General features: G+C 45.4%; 1 long non-coding RNA gene across 1 annotated transcript; it reads right to left on the bottom strand.

The window, feature by feature from the left end:
- Nucleotides 1–352: 352 nt before the first annotated feature.
- LOC127501121 (uncharacterized) lies at nucleotides 353–2,244 on the bottom strand. The gene is made up of 3 exons (XR_007926523.1): nucleotides 2,134–2,244; nucleotides 824–931; nucleotides 353–677 (listed from the first exon to the last, which is right to left on the bottom strand). It is a non-coding gene; the product is annotated as an uncharacterized LOC127501121 (long non-coding RNA).
- Nucleotides 2,245–7,608: the final 5,364 nt, after the last annotated feature.

Raw genomic sequence — 7,608 nt, 5'->3', positions numbered from 1 at the left:
TGTTATAGTTTTCTTGTTTTCAAATGATAAATGGAGCCAGCCTCCAAAAGGAATCCCTGTCTCGTTGCTGCATTCTCATTACACTATACCACAACACTGGTTCAATCACAAATAACTATTTTTTACTATACTAGTGTATTTGCAATAGGATATAATAAGAATGAATGTACAAATATTTACCATAAGTATTCTAGTCTTAACATAGAAATAATATTTTTATGTAACAAATATAAATTATGATTTACTATGTTGTGCACAAAGTAGCACACCAAAACTTTTGGTCATTGTATAGAACATTTATTTATACAAAATAAATCAAATAAAAAAAATATAAAAACTATATACAAAGAACATTTACAACTATTTACATGCAGGAATAAAAAGGAGAGTGAGGGCCAAAGTGAAGGAGAGGAGAAAGGAGAGAAAGTCTGGTTCATTCCCTGCAGAGATTGCTGCCTCTTTTTTAAAACTACTCTGTAGGCTCCACTTGTTCCAAATTAAGCAGAACTGTGCTGCTTTCATTAATTAATTTGTGTATTTGAAATTTGACGAAGTCTTTCGTCTGAGGCAGCAACCTCTGCAGGGAAGGGACCAGACTCAAGAGGAAGAGCTCATCCTCTGAGTGTGGAGGTGGCGCTGCTCCCTAGGCCTTCTCTGAGCTCTTCTTCTTGGTGGCGCTGTATCAAATGATAACACATTTTGTACAATGAGAAGGCAGAAAAGGATTAAACTCATTCACAAACTGTCAGTGTTGTGTGAGGCTATGAGTGCTTACTGTAAATATAATATGCATGTAAACATGGTCATCATTGCCTGTACACACCTGTGGGTACAGCAGCAGATGTTGAAGGGCCGGCAGAGGAAGCAGAAGCAGCAGCAGGTTCTGGCAGAGGGGACCCAGGCTCACTGCCATCAAAAGAACCAGTCGGATCTGTCATGACAATATTAAATATTAATACAACATTACACACATTGCACATTACACCAGTCAGAGAGAAATTAATTTAGACTTTTCATCATAAAAAAACAACAACATATATGCTCTGCTGTGTCGCTTCAGTTGTCAACACACCTCCTGTCTCTGAGTGCCCTGCTGCTGCTGCTGCTGCTTCTGTCTCGACCTGGTCCTCGGGGTGGTCGTACCCTGCGGCCTGATTCTCCTCATCCCCCCTCTCCATATTCCCGCTTGTCTCCCATGGGGAGACGAAGGGGTCGAGGAAAGACAGGACCGCAGAGTACTTCCACTTTTTCCCTGACCCTGCTGCTGACCCACTCCTCTTCTCCGTCTCCTTTCTCCTCTCCTTTAAATATGTGTCCCTCAGACTCTTCCACTTCTTTCTGCACACTTCCTCTGAATAAACTCACATCAACTCATCAACACATCAACTCTTCAGCGGGAAAGTAGTTGTAAAATACGGTGAATAAGTTCAATTTGCCGGCTTTAGCTAGCTTGTAGTCTCAATATATATAGCAAATTGAGTAAAGATTGTTTTTTACAACTTAGCCTACCAGATTGTCCGACCTCCTCACTCACTTTCTTCCAAACAAGATCCTTTTTATTCCTGTTCCTATAAAAGTACAGCTCCGGGTATCCACAAACAGCGACGATGATTTTGTCGTCCATTGTTGTTTCGGATTTCTGCCTGCGCTCTCTACGTCATAATCATGTCACTACTAGAGCAAGCTCCTGATTGGTTAACGCAGCGCGAATATTCGCCAAAGTTCAGATTTTTCAACTTGCCCAAAATGCTCAATTCGCGCGAATCACGTGATTCGCGCCGCCTCATTGACGCGAATCGCGCTGCAGGATGTCTATCGCGTCTTTGCATTGACTTAACATGTAAATCTCTCGCGCTTAATGCTTCATTCGCGTCTGGTGTGAACGCACGATAACAGAACATGCACACAAAGTAGATATTTACCATACTGGCAAAAACTTCTGAACAATTTGCTGTAATGAGTCTTTATATAATAACTGGGCACAAGCCATCTTCTCTGTACATCAGCGCAGATGGATCCTGATGATTATGAATAGAACAGCAAATACGCTGAACTAGCTTACATTTAATAATATACACAGTTAATCTGTCCTTATAACGCAGCACAGGCGCACTTAATGATAAGTAACATTACCTTTGCTTCGAAGGTGGGACCTCATTGTTTTCAAAGACAGTTGTGTTCCCTTAGATAAAATGATAGGGCCATCTGTTTGGCAGCCTACATCATTTGTACGCAGGAGCTGTGATGTACTCTGAAATACAAGCATGCAAAATCATACTTTAGTTCTCAAACAAAAAAGCATTTTAACAAATTGAATGCCTTGTCAAATGACAGTCGTTGCAACTTAAGTGGTGGAGAAAGTCATGTTAGCTAGAAGGAGCGAGTGAGCTACTTGTAAGCAACCAACTAACCTAGTTAGTTCCTGAGTTATGTGTTGTTGATGAAATATAGGCTAAATTATAATTCTACCTGACAAAAGAGATTGACATAGATGTATCTACAGTTATATTTTGTAGATTTATATGACAACACAGGCAGGAAATAATATTAACCTTCGTGTAAATAGATCATCATACTATTTAGTTATCTATGCTAGTTACTTGGAGCTTGCTAGTTAGATAAGGTTAACGTTACTTTAGTAGCATCTTGTGTTCGATCTCAACAACACGGTAAATTATTGTTAATGTTGTTAGCTCACTAAGAAACTTTCAGTTTATACAGAAATGGCTTCAACAGTCAAGAAGTGGATAAAATCACTACTTACTGCTTGCAGTAGGGGTTGTAATGGCAATATAGTTGGAACTGCCCCCTTCTTCAGTATCAAACGCTGAGCAAAGCCTGCTTGATATTGTCCCAGGTTAGAAAAACAGTGGTGAAATGAGCAGAGCAAACTAACAACTTTGAATTAAATTGGTGAGGTATCCTGTTATAGATAAACATCAACCATGCCTGTTGACAGTTCTGTTCTGTGGGAAGGGTATGAAAAGTGCTCACATCCCCTGCACAGCCTGGAACATAACATTTATATCCATGATCTGCCATTTTCGCTATTGTCCTTGCTTGCTTCTTCACAATACTCGCAGAACTTCTGATGAATCGGCTGTGCAGATCCACATTAATACTGCCTGGCCTAGAACATGGGGTGGTATATGCCAATTTTGGGGCGCGTAAATATTAATGATCCCGACTGCAACATCAAGTTGTTAATAAGGAGGTGTTCCTCCATACTATCTATCAGGGTTTGGGGACAAAACATGCTGACCTCTGACAGAGACTGAGGCCTCTAATCTCAAACAGTCAAGTCACAGATGAGGAAATCCTTCGCCAGGTCATGAAAATAATAAGTGATGAGAACGAGCACCAGCGCAGACTGGGCCAACTCCCCCGACAAAAAGATAACACAAGCACACAGCGCCAAGGTTGAGATGGGAGATCGTAACAATAACAAGTCACGGGATACACCATCAGACAATGAAAATCTCCAGACAATAAAACAGCTCACTTCTCAGGTAGAGACCCTGACACACATGGTGGCTTCTTTGATTGAGCAGCGGACAGAAAATACTCGGGTGTCTTACTCTCCTTCTCAGCCAACCTCTAGTAGACCTGTCCAACCACAGCTGGGACAACCTGCAGTCCAGGTGAGAGGAAGGACAGCTCGTTGTCCAAAATGTACCGAACAGAATGCACAGGAGTGTAACCATTGCTTCGTGTGTGGAGAGGCGGGACACAGAGCAATCGGATGTCTGCAAAGAGTCAGGGTGCAGGGAAACGGGGCTCAGTCTTTGTGGAGGGACGCCCAGAGACCGGTGAGCAGCTTCAGTCCCAAAAAGTAACAAATAACAAACAAATAACAAGACACCCCAAGCAAAACAAACAGCAAAATCCACATGTACTGACCAGCCAGAGTAACATTGCCTGCAAGGCACCCCTAATTGGGAAGAAATGTCTGCTGAAATGTTTGATTGGCAGGTACCCAGCTACAGTCCTGTTTGATTCAGGCTCGCAGGTGAGCATAATTGACCAACAATGGACTGACACTCACATTCCTAATCATATCTTGAGACCTCTTTCTGAGCTTTTAGAGGAAGAACTTGGTGTCTATGCAGTCACCGGCCATGCTGTCCCCTACAGTGGGTGGGTTGAGCTCACTGTTAATCTTGCAGGGAATGAAGACCCGAATCTCACCATACAGGCTCCTTTCCTAGTATTGCCGAAGGACCAAGGTACCTGACCGCATTCATAACCCCATGGGGGCTCTACTAGTGGGTCAGAATACCCTTTGGGCTATCGAACGCCCCAGCGGCCTTTCAAAGGAGCATGGAAAGTATGCTTGACACGCTGAGACGAATGCTGCATCCCTTACCTTGACGACGTGTTGTGCTTCTCCAGGTCCTTTGATGAGCATGTGCAGGCGCTACGCAGAGTCCTCCAAGCCTTGCAACACCACAGGGTAAAGCTGAAGCCGGAGAAATGTGAGCTCTTCCGCAAGGAAGTCCGATATATCGGCCGGTTGGTGTCAGCGGAAGGAGTAAAAATGGACCCCAAAGACCTTGAAGCAGTGCGGGCACTGAAAGACAAGACGCCACAGACAGTTGGGGACATCAGGCAGTTGCTTGGGTTCCTGAGCTATTATCGAACATACGTGCAGGATTTCTCACGTATAGCCAAGCCCCTGTACGACCTGCTCCAGTCGAAGCTCAGCACCCCTCTGGCCAAACCGCCACGAGGAAATACAAAATGCAATCAGCAGTCCTCCCGTACTCCGGTAGAATGGAATATGCAATGCCAACAGATCCTTGAACAGCTTGTGGACCGGCTGACCAAACCCCCAGTGCTGGCATATACTGATTTCAACCGCCCCTTCACACTCCACACAGATGCCTCCCAAAAAGGTCTCGGTGCAGTTCTTTATCAGAACCAGGATGGGAAGATGAGGGTGATTGGGTACGGGTCACGCACACTAACATCAGCAGAACAAAATTATCACCTACACAGCGGAAAGCTGGAATTTCTCGCGTTGAAGTGGGCGATATGTGAGAAGTTTTGTGACTACTTATTCTACGCCCCACATTTCACAGTCTTCACGGACAATAATCCCCTCACATACATTCTGAGTACTGCCAAACTCAACGCAGTGGGTCACCGGTGGGTGGGGCAACTGGCTGATTTCAACTTTGACATCAAATACTGGCCAGGCAAAACCAACATCGATGCCGACACCTTATCACGCTGCCCCCTGGACATTGACACCTTCATGGCTGTGTGTTCGGAAGAGATATCGGAGGAGGCAGTATGTGCTGTATGGGAAGGAAGCCGGAGAGCACAACAAGGAGATGTGGCCTGGGTGGCAGCCCTCAACTTAACATCCCACCGCCAACCTCAAGTTGAGCCTCTGCCGGAAGTCAGTCATGATGAGCTTGTGAGGGAACAAAGAAAAGACCCCGCTATTGGGAAAGTAATGGTGTTGAAGGAAAACGACACACCACTAACAAAGGATGACAAAGAGAGAATGGACACATACGCAAGGAGGCTGTTAAGAGAGTGGAGCAGATTGCACATAGAGAATGACCTTCTCTACAGGAAGAGTGCAGGTCAACAACAACTGGTCCTGCCCGCCACCTATAAACGAACAGTGCTCACCCAGCTGCATAACAACATGTGCCATGTTGGCGTTGAAAAAGTTCTGAGCCTAGCGAGGGAGCGATTCTACTGGCCTTTCATGAAAAGAGAGATAGAGGAGTATGTGACCAGGAAGTGCTCTTGTATTAAACAGAAGAAGCCAGCCACACATGAAAGAGCACCAATGGGAAGTATTACATCAAATTCGCCCCTTGAGCTGGTGTGCATTGATTTCCTTCACCTGGAAGCCTGCAGAGGTGGATACGAGCATATACTGGTAGTGGTTGATCACTTTACCAGATTCGTGCAAGCCTACCCCACCAGGAACAAGGCTGGTAAGACGGCTGCTGACAGGCTTTTCAATGATTTCATTCCCAGATTTGGATACCCAACCAAACTACACCATGACCAGGGTCGAGAGTTTGAGAATGAACTCTTCAGAACTCTCAGGCAATTAGCTGGTGTCGCCCACTCGAGAACCTCTCCGTATCACCCCCAGGGCAATCCTGCAGAAAGATTCAACTGCACGCTATTGCAGATGCTCCGCACCTTGGGAGAGAAAGAGAAGGAGAGATGGAAAGACCACCTACCCCATTTATTCCAGGCATATAATTGTACAAGACACGAGGCCACAGGTTTCTCACCATACTATTTGTTGTACGGCCGTCATTCTCGCCTACCAGTGGACATCCTCTTCGGCATCCTAACAGATGAGGGAGCTGAAACGAATGGGCAAAAAGGATATGCTGAGAAAAGGGCAGGAAAAATGGTGGAGGCATACAGAATAGCAGACGCAAACAGCCGACAGTCCAGCTCCAAAAGGAAGACATACTACGATAAACGGAGCAGAGGTGTGGTCCTTCAGCCCGGGGACAGAGTCCTTGTACGCAATCTCAGTGAATGAGGGGGCCCTGGAAAGCTTAGACCGTACTGGGAGCAGCTTATCTACATTGTGAGAGAACAGGTTGGAGATAATCCTGTCTACAAAGTAAGCCCGGAGGCGGGAGGCCGACCAGTTCGCACTTTACACGGGGACCTCCTGTTGCAAGTCAACGATCTACCTGTAGAGCCTCATCAGAACCCGACTACCAACACAACTGAGTCGCAAAAGAGAAAGAAGACAGCTTCAGAGATCCCGAAACCCACGCACGAGACACAGGACCCAGATATAAGTGACTCTGAGGAAGAGGAAGGCGTGCCTCGTTACTGGTTGCGAATACCGATGGAGAAACCAAGAGCTGGAAGTTACTCACCTGTGCAACATGTTACTCCTGACTTCCAAAACAGATCTGAACAGAATGAGACCCACCTGGGAGAAACGATTCATGCAGAACCTGAACAGGACATGGAGACTGTTAGAGACGAGGAACAGGGGACATCCAGTAAGGACGAACATGGCATGGAGCAGCTGCAACCTGCAACCGTTCAAGAGGAACTGCATGCTGTCCATCAAGAGAACAATGTCCCCACACCACAACCTGAATATCAGATCCCACTGAGACAGTCCATGAGAGAAAGACGACCAAGTTATGTGTTTACTTACCCATCCCTGGGTCAACCCGCTTATCACCCGCGGCCCACTGTGAGTGCAGTTGGAATCCAGCCATTACAGTATACTTACCAGTGTCCCGGTACACCATACCTCCACCACTTCCAACCCCCGTCCATCGCCCCATGCCCTTACCTACCTGTTGTGTACCCAGCTCACTGTGGATGAGACGCCATGAAAGACAGTTACATACATTCTATACTCACCAGATGAGATCTGGCACACACACTTTATAGGACATATAGGATACACTAATTGAGAGTTGGAATGTGTTTTGAAAAAAAATGTGTGAAAGTTCAGAGTGAAATTGTTCAGAATATCTTGTGTCAGGAGCCACTTTTATTTGTTGGGGAGTGTAAGATACACCTTTATGTGATAACACAATTTAGTGTTCATATGATATGCGTTTATGTGATAATACGCAGCATTTATTAGAA

This window comes from Ctenopharyngodon idella, chromosome 19 (genome assembly GCF_019924925.1).
Source record: "Ctenopharyngodon idella isolate HZGC_01 chromosome 19, HZGC01, whole genome shotgun sequence".
Taxonomy (NCBI): domain Eukaryota; kingdom Metazoa; phylum Chordata; class Actinopteri; order Cypriniformes; family Xenocyprididae; genus Ctenopharyngodon; species Ctenopharyngodon idella.
This window is presented reverse-complemented; position numbering and strand designations above follow the sequence as displayed.